The sequence below is a fragment of the Erpetoichthys calabaricus genome, chromosome 9, assembly GCF_900747795.2.
Source record: "Erpetoichthys calabaricus chromosome 9, fErpCal1.3, whole genome shotgun sequence".
Classification (NCBI taxonomy): Eukaryota; Metazoa; Chordata; class Cladistia; order Polypteriformes; family Polypteridae; genus Erpetoichthys; species Erpetoichthys calabaricus.
Genome location: NC_041402.2, coordinates 64,686,618 through 64,700,896, shown reverse-complemented (window position 1 = coordinate 64,700,896; position 14,279 = coordinate 64,686,618). Strand labels below are relative to the sequence as shown.

The 14,279-nt window shown below is 41.0% G+C and overlaps 1 protein-coding gene across 6 annotated transcripts in view; it reads right to left on the bottom strand.

The window, feature by feature from the left end:
• znf536 (zinc finger protein 536) overlaps nucleotides 1-14,279 on the bottom strand; it is a 496,696-nt gene that overhangs the window by 68,498 nt on the left and 413,919 nt on the right. The window lies entirely within an intron of this gene.

Here is a 14,279-nt window from a genome sequence, read left to right as displayed (position 1 = left end):
ATGTCATTCAGGTTTGGTCATGCCTTACTTCTCAGAAAGGGATAGGATCTATCTATCTATCTGTCTATCTATCTATCTATCTATCTATCTATCTATCTATCTATCTATCTATCTATCTATCTATCTATCTATCTATCTATCTATCTATCTATCTATCTATCTATCTATCTATCTATCTATCTATCTATCTATCTATCTATCTATCTATCTATCTATCTATCTATCTATCATTAACAACTTTCAGAACAACATTAAATATTCATTAAAAATCATGAATTAAAGTTTTAAACAGCACTCAAGTAATCTGTTAGCTCTGGAAAATAACAGCCCAATTCTAGAGTAGTGAAACACATTTCAGAAACAAAAATAATTGAAAGGAGAAGAAGGAATGTCAAGAAGTCTATTGCATAAAGCTAAGTTAAAATGAACATTACAGTGAAAGATGCCACAAACAGTTTGAGAAGTACAACAGCACAGTTACACCAACCTTCTATTTGTTCAATTAAACACGAGCAGAACTAAAGATAATTAGACAAGTGAAATGTTCCAATTAGCCATTTTATGAACAAGCTTATTCCATTTCAGAGTTGTGGAGCACATGAATGTTTTATCTAGCCATAATGTAGTGTATTACCTATTTGGGGTAAGATGTTGGTTTATTTTGGCACACATACATAATCACTCATACTGATTTAGAGTCACCATTCTGAATGTCTGTCAGATTCAGGAGGAAAGTCAAACACTTAACACGCCATCTCCATACATTGATCCACAAGGACTCAGATACAGGTCTCTCGAACTTTAAGCCAAAAGTACTAGTCACTGTCACAATGACAACCTTTTATTATGAATAAAGACTTAGATAAGTATGAATCTTATTCACAGAATCCCTTAATATATCTACCTATGTTAGTTTCTCACTCTCTAAAATAAAACAAAAACATTTAACCAACAAAATGCTACTGTAAAAAAACAGAACATAGAATTCTAATTTGCTCATCTTAAAGTCTATTAAATTAATTTTCTAATACAAACATACAATTCACTTTGTTAAAATGATGTACTGTTTTAAGACAATTTTTAGAGAAATCCAGCCAAAACAAATACACTCATATCTGCGCATGTGCCTTATATATGGTAATTTAAATTAAAGCCATGGCATCATTTTCAATGCTGAGCACAACAGTGGATATGTGTAAAGATCATCTATCTATCTATCTATCTATCTATCTATCTATCTATCTATCTATCTATCTATCTATCTATCTGTCTGTCTGTCTGTCTGTCTGTCTGTCTGTCTGTCTATCTATCTATCTATCTATCTATCTATCTATCTATCTATCTATCTATCTATCTATCTATCTATCTATCTATCTATCTATCTATCTATCTATCTATCTATCTATCTATCTATCTATCTATCTATCTATCTATCCTTGGGCAGTGACATCCTTTACACGTCCTATAACTCTGTGATGGCCAGTGCGATTTTCTAAACCGCAGTGTGGTGGGCTGGTGACATCACTTCATGACAGGCCCACTGAATCAACAAACTGATTAAGAAGGTAGGCTCAGTTATGGGTTACACTCTGGTCCCCAGGGAAGTAGTGGAGGAGGAGAGAATGAAAATAAAAAGTTGCCGCACATCCTCTCTGTGACACACTAAGTACTTTCAGTCAATTAATTATTCAACAGAAGTGTGATCTATCTATCTATTGAATGGTGTCATTCATATTTGTAATTATTTAATATCTATATATCTTTCTATTTTTCCATAAGAAATGACAAAAAGTAGTCATAACCTATAGCGAAAAAAAAACAATGCCTTGTGACTCAGTGGACATTGCTTTAGCAGGTAAGAGAGTTGACCAAATGCTTAATGCAACAAATAAGCTTGTTAGCTGGGTGGAGGTAGGAAGGGATTGGAGATGTTGGCCAAAGAGTAAGGACTTGGTCAAGCTACCTCCTCCAATACACTGTTAGCTACACCCTTCCCAGTATCTTGGGTACATAGCCATGAAGGACTGCCAAAATGGCATTAATTATGACCTGAGAGTGACACACAGTCCAGTGAAGCTGAAGTGCAGGAATTCTTTCACTTTTTATCAGCTTTCTAGTCTACATAGCACTAAATGATGAATTCTCAATACCCTTTACTTCTCATTTTGAGTTTATTTTGCAATTTGAATTAAAAAAAAGATATTTGGCTGACAAATCCAGTACTAGTCTGTACTTTACCCATATAGCTGAATTGTTCAGTTGATAGTGCTGCAACATGATCAAAGATGTTTTCTTCCACTCTCATGAATGTAAAATTACTAGAATTTGTCTGATTACTTCCTACTTTGCTAAGTTTTATCTTTGCAAAAAATCTGATTGACAAGACAACATAGTTCACTCAGCAAAACAACTCAGCAGGGCTACTAAGTCCCTAGGAACAACAGATGCATGAATCACTAAAGCGGTCTATCCAGCCATTTATTTGCAGAATTTACATACTCCAATTTGGTATCAGGTTTTGATCATACCTGTCCCACCAGCATTAGGTCCAAGAGCAGAACCAGCTCTAGATGGGGCGTTTGTCCAAAGTAGTATATTCACTCCCTGATTTACACCTATGTGGCCACACATAACGCCAACTGCATTGTGAAGTTTGCTGATGACGCAGTTGGTAATAGGTCACATGTCTAACAATGATGAGATGGCTTATCTGGATGAGGTGGAGAACCTGGCAAACTGTCTTTAACTGAATGTCAGCAAAACTAAGAAGCTGGTTGTGGATTTCAGCAGGAAGCAGCAGCAGGCCTTCGCACCAGTCCATATCAAAGGAACTACAGTGGAAAGTGTGAGCAGCTTCATATCTCTGTGGACCTGACATGGACTCAGAATATTCAATCTCAGGTCAAAAAGGCAAGGAAGTGTCTATGTCATCTAAAGCAAATGGGAAAATGTAGTATCTCTCCAGCAATCCTAAAAACTTTCTACACAGGCACTGTGCAAAGCATCTTAACACTGAATATCACATCCTGGTTAGCATCTCCTCTGCTTAAAACTGCAAAGCCCTGCAGAAGGTGGTACAAACAGCAGAGTGTATCATAAGATATGCTCTCCCCTCACTGCAGATCATTTACACCCACCAGTGTAAGGCAAGAGCACCCCAAATCATCAAGGACTCTCCCCACTCCATTAATGGACTACTCTGCTTGTAGAAATCGAACAAAAGGTGCTGCAGTCTTACGGCCTCAACAGAGAGGCTCAGGAGGAGCTCATATCCTCAGGCCATACGGCTTCTCATTCAGGACATCTTTTGGACATTACCTACACAATGGCCTCATTTTATGACATTACTGATTCATATTTGACATTTTTTTGTTTTCGCTTTGCCCAACGGTTCTATGTATACATATTATACCAATTCTATATTGGCCTCTATTGGCCTTATATATATATATATATATATATATATATATATATATATATATATATATATATTGTGACAGATGACCGGCTACGGACTCCGGTCACCACCCCCAGGCCGCTAGGAGGAGCCCTCCGGACAGCATATTCGTGCCCCGAGTTCCAGCAGGGCCTCATGGACTTTGTAGTGTCGTTACACAGCCCTGCTGGATACCTTGGGGGCCGCCAGGAGTCGCTGTAGGGGGGCTAGTGGGCTCTTGTGTGCCCTATAACCTGGGAGTGCATCCCAGTCACGTGACTGGAAGAAGCGATGTGCTCCCGGGATGAAGAAAAGGACTTTGCCCTGACCCGGAAGGAAAACGGACTTGTGGGTTTGGCTTGGAGCCACTTCTGGGTCAGGGGATATAAAAGGACTCTGGGAAGCCCAGAACACTGAGCTGAGCTGGGAGGTAGGGTGGCGACGTGTCTGGGAGAGGAGGAGTATTGTTTAATAGAGAGTATTGTGTTAATGAGTGTGTGGAGGAGAGTGCTTGGTGCACTACAGTATAATATTATAATAAAGAATTATTATACTTTCACCTGGTCCGAAGAGTGGTACCTGAGGGTTCGAGAGGTGGACAACACGCTTATCTGCTACACTGGCGTAGTCGGCAGGATTCTCTGGCCGTCTGGAGGCAGAGGATCTGCTTTAAATATTAAATTCGTTGTGGCAGAGAACCCTACGAAGGTCCCTCTAGTAACCGCGGAGGTGAAAACTCCACCCGCGACCAAGAGCGCTGCAGCGGGAAGCCAGTCTCTACAGCAAGCAAGTATGGGGAAGAAAACTGGGAAGAAAGCTGGAGTTGTCCAGAAGACTTCGGTCCCAGATCCCGTGGAGAAGCTGTGGACTTACCTGACGGGCAGTGAGGAAGACCGGGTGCAGCTTAAGGCCACGCAAACCCGAGCAGGACGGCAGTCGGAACGTTGCCGGATGGCAACTCCTGAAGATTACTACAGGGAGTTAGAGCGTGATCGCCAACGTTCCGAGGTATGTGCTGGAGCAATGCCCAAAACGCCGGGAGTATTTGTTTCCTGTTTTGCAGGGGCCTGTCTGCACGAAGCGGACAAAGAACGCGCCCGCCTCACACCTAGACAAGATGGCCGCGAAGTAAAGAAAGCAAGCCAGTCTAGGCGTCCGCAGAAAGGGAGTCCATTGGCGGAGAATGTCCACATGACCTCGCGCGCCGGCAACCAGGAAGAAGAGCAGTTGGGAGCCGTCGGCGAGGCGAATAATTCCCCAACGCGTCTGTGCTCCCTGAAGGGGAAGGGGGCGGCGAGCAAAGCAGCGCCACCATTTAACACAGGTAAAGAGGGACGGGACGTGACTGTAGTGTCTGCCGGCAATATTAAAAAGGCAGACCGCAGCCAGCCGCAGGAGGCTACCCGTCCCTCTAAAGACTCCATATCCCAGGAGCCCTTCCGCTCATCAGCTGAGCACGTGCCAGGAGTGGACGTGCTCATTGGTTCCCGGTCGGCAGATGACCAAAATAAGGAAGTAGCCTTACTGCCGGCCGAGACAAATAAATTAACTGATTATATGATACGGGATCTCGAAGAGATACTCGAGCCCGTACTGGGTTTCTTTCAGGGGATCGAGGACCTGAGGAGACGGTTAGAGGAGCTGGGAGCCACGGTCGAAGCGCCGCTGAGAAAACTACAGGAATACCTTCGGCGGTTAGGCCGTGAAGCCCCGGCCTCGATTAATGCGGCGGTGCAGGTAGGTGCCCTCTGTACCGTATATAATAAGGGGACGCAGTGTGAATCGGCACCGCGTTTAATAAGTTGCGGTTGCCAAAGCGCGGTGTGCCCAACAGTTGAGTGTGGCACCATGACGGAGGGGTCGGTAAATTGTCCGTTTGAACCGGAGCAGCGGTATCAGACGCTGCTCTGGACTAATGCGGACATTATAAGCCCGACCCGCGTGGAAAAGGGGTTGCCGTTGGTTAACGAAGAGGCGGGTGAAGCACCAATCGTCCCGGGGCAGCTGAATAGTGCTGTTACCCGGAGCGATACGGTACTAATGACGCCGCCTCCGAATTTATATAGGACAACGGGCGTGCAAACAGCAAAGAGGCTCTCTCTCTTCCATAGAGAGCCTCACGTTGTGCACAAGCCCCAGAGAAAGCAGGAGATCCCCACACAGAAATGCGGGTCTCCTAACAGGGAAAAGACAAGGGCAAAGAGCAGCAAAGCGGCTGTTAACCCCTCCTTGGCGGAGGACAGGGTGGAGCTGACAGAATTCCCGAGGTGCTTCAGGTCTCGGGAAGAGAGGCCACCAGGAGGACGTCGGCGGTGCTACAACTGCCGGCAACCGGGCCATGTGTGGAGGAGTTGTCCCCGGAGGACAGGGGAACGGTGGGATTGCAGATACACCGTTCCCCCAAGGTTCGCTGGGGGATCTAGACAGCAGAACCACGGCCCGGATCTCGCGTCCTCCTGGAGGAGGACGTCCCTCGCGGGAATCAACGCTCCGCCCCACTGGTCGTCGCTAAGGGGGAGGGACTGTGACAGACGACCGGCTACGGACTCCGGTCGCCACCCCCAGGCCGCTAGGAGGAGCCCTCCGGACAGCATATTCGTGCCCCGAGTTCCAGCAGGGCCTCATGGACTTTGTAGTGTCGTTACACAGCCCTGCTGGATACCTTGGGGGCCGCCAGGAGTCGCTGTAGGGGGGTTAGTGGGCTCTTGTGTGCCCTATAACCCGGGAGTGCATCCCAGTCACGTGACTGGAAGAAGCGATGTGCTCCCGGGATGAAGAAAAGGACTTTGCCCTGACCCGGAAGGAAAACGGACTTGTGGGTTTGGCTTGGAGCCACTTCCGGGTCAGGGGATATAAAAGGACTCTGGGAAGCCCAGAACACTGAGCTGAGCTGGGAGGTAGGGTGGCGACGTGTCTGGGAGAGGAGGAGTATTGTTTAATAGAGAGTATTGTGTTAATGAGTGTGTGGAGGAGAGTGCTTGGTGCACTACAGTATAATATTATAATAAAGAATTATTATACTTTCACCTGGTCCGAAGAGTGGTACCTGAGGGTTCGAGAGGTGGACAACACGCTTATCTGCTACAATATATATATATATATATATATATATATATATATATACAGTATATATATATATATAATCCAATGTCTCTCTGTCTGTATGTCTGTCCACTTTTCATGAGTGAACTACTTAACAGGTTTTTTTCTATAATTTGCTTGAACATCCCAGTAGATTTTGCAACTCATCTCATCGCATTAAGTATCATAGTTCGCTTGCGGTACCGATTTATTCATGCTAGTCCAACACAGAGGCTGTGGGCCAAGGAAAGGGGGAAGAGTGACGTCAGGAGTGGGAAGCTGGGCTGGGCCATCCTCACTCATGCACCAGCCTCTGTTCGAGTCGGTCTACCTCTGGCCACATGTTGGAGCGTAACTTGCCTCCGCTTAGCTAGCGTTAAAATTTGTCCTGTTTCATTACTACGTGGGTGGAGCTGCAGGGGACAGTTAATTATATAATAAATGACAAATTATGCCATTTTGCCATTCTGTGTTACACCTTGTATATTGTTAGTTTATATTTAAAATTGAAGTTGTCTCTATTTAACCATATCATATTTAAAATTTAGGTGTTCTCTTCAGTCTTGCTTGCTTTTGTATGTTTCTACACTGTGTTCAAAAGAATTACTTATGAATGCTTTAAAATCATTTCAGTTTTTTGGGATTCTCCTCAATTGTTAGCCTCTGAGACCCTAACCCTAACCCTAAATTTTAGGCCACTTTTGGATCATATTTTATGCAGAAAACTATACTCTTATGATAAAAAGAAAACCAATAGTTGTCTTTGGCAAAAATGATCAGAAGGACTTGAAGTTGTGCATGTGACATTAACTGACCCCAGGAGTTCATTCCAATGGGATACTTGGGTCGAAGTTACTCCATTTCACAAATCTTTGAAAAAGTAAGGCTAGGTAATATAAGCATGAGGAGTGTCGTTTTATGCTATTTCAAGGTTGCTGATCATGAATATAATAACATTTTTGATCTTTTATTCAATTAATGTTGGTTCTCGCCCTGTAAGTGCAAATATCAGAAGGTGAAAAGTGGCATATTTCAAACATAAACATGTGGGGAATCATTTTAGACTATTTATTATTTTTGGTTTTTTACTAGAGATTGAGTCCTCTATGGACCTCTGTCAGAGGGTGAAAAATGAAGAATTTCTATTACAATCGACAATACTTAGACTTAAACATTTAAATTGAAGCCCAAGTCTTAATATTTTAAATATCTGACACAACTCTTATTTATTATGTTCTTCTACCTCATGAAGTCAATAATTACATTTCTTATGAACATCCCAAATTAGGGTGCCTTACATGGCTTCAAACTTTTTCATTTTTTTACTCTGTTTTGCATAATCTGAGTAGTGAACCAGGTTGACATTTCACTGCATGTTGTGTGTGTCTAAATGTGTAAAAGAAATCTTAAATCTTGAGGTATAATAAACACAATATGCTGTCTTTTAGATGTTAAATGGAAAAACTGAACGAAAATGCAACCAGTTACAGGAACAAAGTGCAAATTCCATAAAGGAAGTAACTGGGCCAGGATGTGAATGTAGGAAACCTGAGGTACGAGACTGAAAAGATTTAGATTCTACAACTAACCTAACACACACAGGACAACCAGCAAACCCAGAGGATATCCAAGACAACACAGAAAAAACATGAGGTCTCCACATAGACAAAGATACTTTCAGTGTCAGTGAGGTATGTGATGAATACACACTATGTCACTTTAGTTGTAACAGGCTTTTGCTAAACTGCACATGTGGATAGGATTTTGCTGTCGGAAACCTCAAGAGGGCAGTGTTCACACAAAATAAGTATTCTTGACAGTAAAACTAGTTAATTAGCTAAGCAAGAACATAGCTTTTATTAGCAGAACAAATGATTTTAAATATTATGCCTAATGCTTAAATAATTCATTAAATTATGAGGGAGCCTGTCTTCTTTTGCCCTTGAGAGGAGTCATCAGTGAGATAAGAGTAGCTACTACTGCTACTGATCTTTTGCTTTGCTTACTTCTTTGATAATCAAAGCAAAATTGAGAGATCCAAGATTCTTCAAGCAGTGGGCCTGCTGCAGAAAGAACTGGTCAATATAATGATGGGCAGGAGGATTACCCGCTGCAAAAGAATTTTCTTTTAATAAATAAAAGAAAGACCAAGATGAGAGGCAAAGCAAAACAAAGTTGTGTCTTAAAACACAGGCTATATTTTAATGTAAGTGTATCTGTCTCAGAGAGCCAGGAAATGTAATCAATGTTAGGTAATAATCCAGAAATAATAACAAAAGAGCCAAGTAATAATGAAAAAAACAAGCTAAGAATGAAACGAATCTCTCCTTTTGAACAGAGTTTCCACCCATTGATTTGCAGGAACCACTTAATTGAAATACGGATTTTGGGTGCACCAGTCCACCATAAAGTACACTTATTCATGCGCTCTTATCATACCAGTTTAAAGCTGTCAATCAGCTTAACCAACATGACTTTGGGATGTTGAAGAAAATTGAAATACCCTGAATAAAACTCACACAGATATGGAGAAAATGTGCACACCCCACACTGACAGTGACCTGGTCAGGATTCAGATGCAAGAATCATAAACCGTAGCATTACCATGCTTCCCCAGTGGTTGCTTGGACATTATCAAATATTTTGCATTTAATGCTAGGTCTATAAAAATGTGGTACACGCAAGAACGCCTTGTTGTTAAAAATAGATTTTGTATTTATATTCATAATGTAGATAGTGTTCAGTATTCTGGTATTATTCTGTGCTTTTTAGCATAACTCAGAGAATTAAAAGTGACTGGGCCAAATGACACAACACATACCCTGCTACTTCCCACTTACTGTAGCACTTTACAGAGAAATCTTTAATAATATACTGTTGCATTCTCCTAATATTCATGCATCTCACACCTCTTTCATTTCTTTCAGACATTTTACCTGCCAATATTTAATTTGCAAAATAATACTTTTCAGGGATGGCAGCATTCTCAAAAATCACCACCGGGTGGTACTACAAGCTAAATAGCAAGCTTTAATAAAAAATAACTGTACATTTAATGTATGGATCATTTACAGATACCTCAATATGTATGTGATTGGTCTCTGTCAGTCTTTCAAAGCTATGTTACACCTTGCCAAATACAAGTGGTAAAATTCGAAAATCTTAAATGTCAAACTAGTTTACAATTTGGAAACAATGCTAGAGGAGGTAATGAGGCATCATTGCTCAGGTCTATCATTTTTTTTTTATATAGATATTCAAAATGAAAGAGATGAAAGTCCATATTTGCATTTTACTGATCATTAACTAAGATTTCAGGACTGAAAATAATTTGATTACATCTTACACTATATTTCCCATCACAAGGGACTCTGTCTATGGACTTGTCACTTTTCTGTGTGGTTAAGGATTTCTCTTTCCAGTATTGCTCATGTATGCCTACAAAGGATTCACACACTTTACTGCCAATAATTTTCAAGTTAAATGATCATTAATTGAAGGATAATATATTGGAAAAAACTGACATTTCTTACTTCACTCTAGGGTTCCATAACTTCTCTTTCTTTCTTTCTTTCTTTCTTTCTTTCTTTCTTTCTTTCTTTCTTTCTTTCTTTCTTTCTTTCATAGTGATATATTTACAGTAAGCAGACTTTGTGCTGCTTCTCTTCCTCTTGAGGTCATCATTTCTTATGTCCATATTTATAAATTCATATGTAAATAAGAGAGTCTGCGACTCCTGTCTCAGTCTGATGTCATGCATATAAACTACAGCCTTCCAAGAGTTAAATAGAAACAAGATGAAAATACCACAGGGTGCATTGCCATCAGATGGGCAACAAATGTTGCACCACAGTATGTATGAATTTTTGAAAAGGTTAAAATTGCTTGTTGGCCAAGCGGGTATGTGCGTAAATACTAATACAAGACTCACTTGTGCTGAATGGATGCACACAAAATGCCGCCTTTGTGAAACAATGTATACAATATTAACAAAATGCCTGTTCTTTGTGTTTATGATGTGATATGACATGTTTAAATATTTATATTATATATAACCTTAAGGTCACTAAAATGATATTCTGCAGAGGTGCTTTCTTTACACCCTGCACTTGCTTCTCTCTTCTGAAAATGAAAGAGAATTATTTTCTAATATGATCATGAAAAGCAGTCCATTTTGGCACCAGTGCAGCTGTCTGGCACTCGAGACACTCATATATTCGGTGTTAGGCTGTATTCCCAGTCCTGTTTTTATAGGTATACTTTGTAAAATATGTAATGTTAAGCCGAGGATTGAATGCTGAAATTCTGCCTGAAGCAAACATTTATGTGCTTTGGGCGCCCTCTGATGGTGACTTGGGTGATATAAGTGTACTTGCAGTCTGCACCAAGACTGTCCTTCTTTTTAAGGACTTGTCTTAAATCAGAAAATGCTAGAAAGTATTTTAACTTAGGTCTGCATCAGAAGAGGTGGAGAACTGCACAACCAAATAGCACACTTGGACATTAACATCTTAAGCACAATTTTCTACAATCAGCTTACATGACATGCTGCTTTCTGAGTACTTTCTTTTTTACTATGCAACCGCTTATTCAGTATGGTTTTTCTTATTTTACCCTGAAATACAGAAAATGGATGGGTTTCTTATTGTTGCTGTTCTACCATACTGAATGGATTGAAATTGCCCATTAGCACTGAATAAGACCCCCCATGATTTTTATTGGCCTCACTTCAGCCATCTGCTGGCTGTACTCTGCATTACCGCAAACTCATTCTAATTGTAAATTTTCTTGAGTAAAACATTTTGCTGAACTATTCTGGAAACCACTGCTTCTTATACAAACGCACGTATTTCACAAACCACCTCACACACACACACACACACACACATATGGGTGGCACAGTGATGCATTGGGCAGCACTGACACCTTATAGATCCAGCATCCTAGGTTCAAATCCCAAGTTTGGTTGTTTATATGTTCCCCTTTGTGATTTAGCACATATGTCGTTGGGTGTGTGGAGGGAAGTCTTAGTCAGACAAGAGTGAAATGAGAAAACTCCTTACACATAGGAGCTTTTAGGCACCATGTTGGCAAGGCAAGAAAGATACTACAGAAACATAAGATTCCAGGATTGAGTTCATTATCCATTGTTTGAACTTGCTTATATATTTCAGTATCACACTCTGGCCTTGACTGAACTTATATATTTTTTTACTGCAATGACCTTCAGCTTGGGTTTATAAAAATGGAAGCTTCTTTATCATTGGATTTGAAAAATACATTGTGAATTTCCCCTTGGGATTAATAAAGTATCTATCTATCTATCTATCTATCTATCTATCTATCTATCTATCTATCTATCTATCTATCTATCTATCTATCTATCTATCTATCTATCTATCTATCTATCTATCTATCTATCTATCTATCTATCTATCTATCTATAAACCATAGTTCTTTCACTGGTCCCACAATCAAGCCTATGTTGCTAGCGCTTGCCTGGGCAGGATGCCACTCGACTTGAGGGCACAAAGTGGGCATGGGCAGAACATGCATACTTCATAAGTGTCTGGAATTCTACTAACCACTGTGCCAACTGATTATGGAGAATATTAAAACACAATAAGCAACGAAAGAGAAAAATGAGATGCTTCTTTTAATAACCTTCAACAACAACAACAACATTTATTTATATAGCATGTTTTCACACAAATGATGTAGCTCAAAGTGCTGCCTTCGGTATTATTTTAAATAGTTGAACTATGAAATGTAAAATGACTCTTTAAGCAGCATATTCCTATTTTTATTGATGTTTTTATTTCTTGTGATCGCCTGGTGCTTTGTGCAGCCTCATTTGCTGCACCATTCTTCATAAGTCTGATGTGTTTATAAAAACGGGGCACAGCAGTCACACAGGGATTCTTAACTCAGCACAAGTTCTGTATCAATTTACAATTCACAGCAATGTGTGAACTCAAACGTTCATAAGATGCTCCTGTATAATAAGGAACTGCGCAGGTGAGAACGGGAAACACTCGCTGCAACACTCTCGGTGTGATGAAAATGACGGAAGACATTCAAGTGCAGTATGCATGATAGAAAAGTTAACTTTGTATTTCCTTCTAGGAAGTCACATTGCTAATAATAATAATAAAAAAACCCTAAATACTAATTGTTGGTGTGTATCAAAGACAGGTAGGATTCAGTTCTGTTGATTTTGGTTTAAGTGAGTGTTGATTGGCAAGTGAGTTCTAATGGCGTAGTGGCACCCTGAATATGTGGAGTTTCTCCGAGGTGTTTTTCCACATTTAGTGCAATGAAACATTACATGTGGTCATGACTCTGCAATCGCCAGCCCTGAAAACAATATACAAAATTACCATGGATGATTTGAAATATTTATCTTGCTACTATGTTATGTTAAACTATAATTATACATTTTTTTAAGAAACACCTTTATCCATTTTTTGTGATAATTTTTTTTATAAAACTGATGTCTTTTCCAGAACATCATCTCTATATATATAAAATCTAACGTCTGTCTGTATGTCTGTCCGCTTTTCACGAGAGAACTATTTAACGGATTTAGATCGGGTTTTTTTCTCTAGTTTGCGTGAGCATTCCGTTTGATTTTGCGACCTCTTTCATCGAGCTAAGTATCATAGTTCGATTGCGGTACCAATTTATTTGCGCGAATACGAGAGAGATGCAGCGGGCCGAGGGGAGGAGGGCAGGGCCCTCCTCACTAATGTGCCAGCCTCGGGGCATAACTTACCTCTGCTTAGCTAGCGGACGAGAGAACTACAGTACATAACGGATTTAAATTGGGCTTTTCTCTAGAATATGCTTGAAGATTCTGGTCGATTTTGCGACCTCTTTCATCACACTAAATATCATAGTTCGCCTGCGGTACCGATTTGTTTGCACGAATCCACAGCGGGCCGAGGGGAGGGGGAAGCGGCCCTCCTCATTCATGCGCCAGCCTCGCCGTGTACTTTACATTCGCTTAGCTACATTCGCTTATTTGCGCAAATACGAGAGAGATGCAGTGGGCCGAGGGGAGGAGGGCGGGGCCCTCCTCACTAATGTGCCAGCCTCGGGGCATAACTTACCTCTGCTTAGCTAGCGAACGAGAGAACTACAGTACATAATGGATTTAAATTGGGCTTTTCTCTAGAATATGCTTGAAGATTCTGGTTGATTTTGCGACCTCTTTCATCACACTAAATATCATAGTTCGCCTGCAGTACCGATTTGTTTTTTGTCCGTTGTTTGCACGAATCCACAGCGGGCCGAGGGGAGGGGGGATGCGGCCTTCCTCATTCATGCGCCGGCCTCGCTGTGTACTTTACATTCACTTAGCTAGCGAACGAGAGAACTACAGTACTTAACGGATTTAAATCAGGCTTTTTTCTATAATTTGCTTGAACATTCCAGTTGATTTTGCGACTTCTCTCATTGTGCTAAGAATCATAGCATAGCAATACATTCTCACTAATCCAAGAGGCTGCGGGCAGAGGGGAGGAGAATGTGTGATGTCAGGAGTAGGGAGCCAGGAAGGGCCCTCCTCGCTGTCTTTCTATGCGGGTGAAGCCGTGGGGGATGGCTAGTTATACATACAATAAAGCTGAGGGATTAGAGCTTAAAAATAAACAAGCAATACAACATAAAATTTTAAAAAGAGCACAAAAAGTGAAGTACATCTTAATATTGAGTATTATAAGAAGAGAATGGGCACAGCTTCAAATCTTGGCTGGAGAAC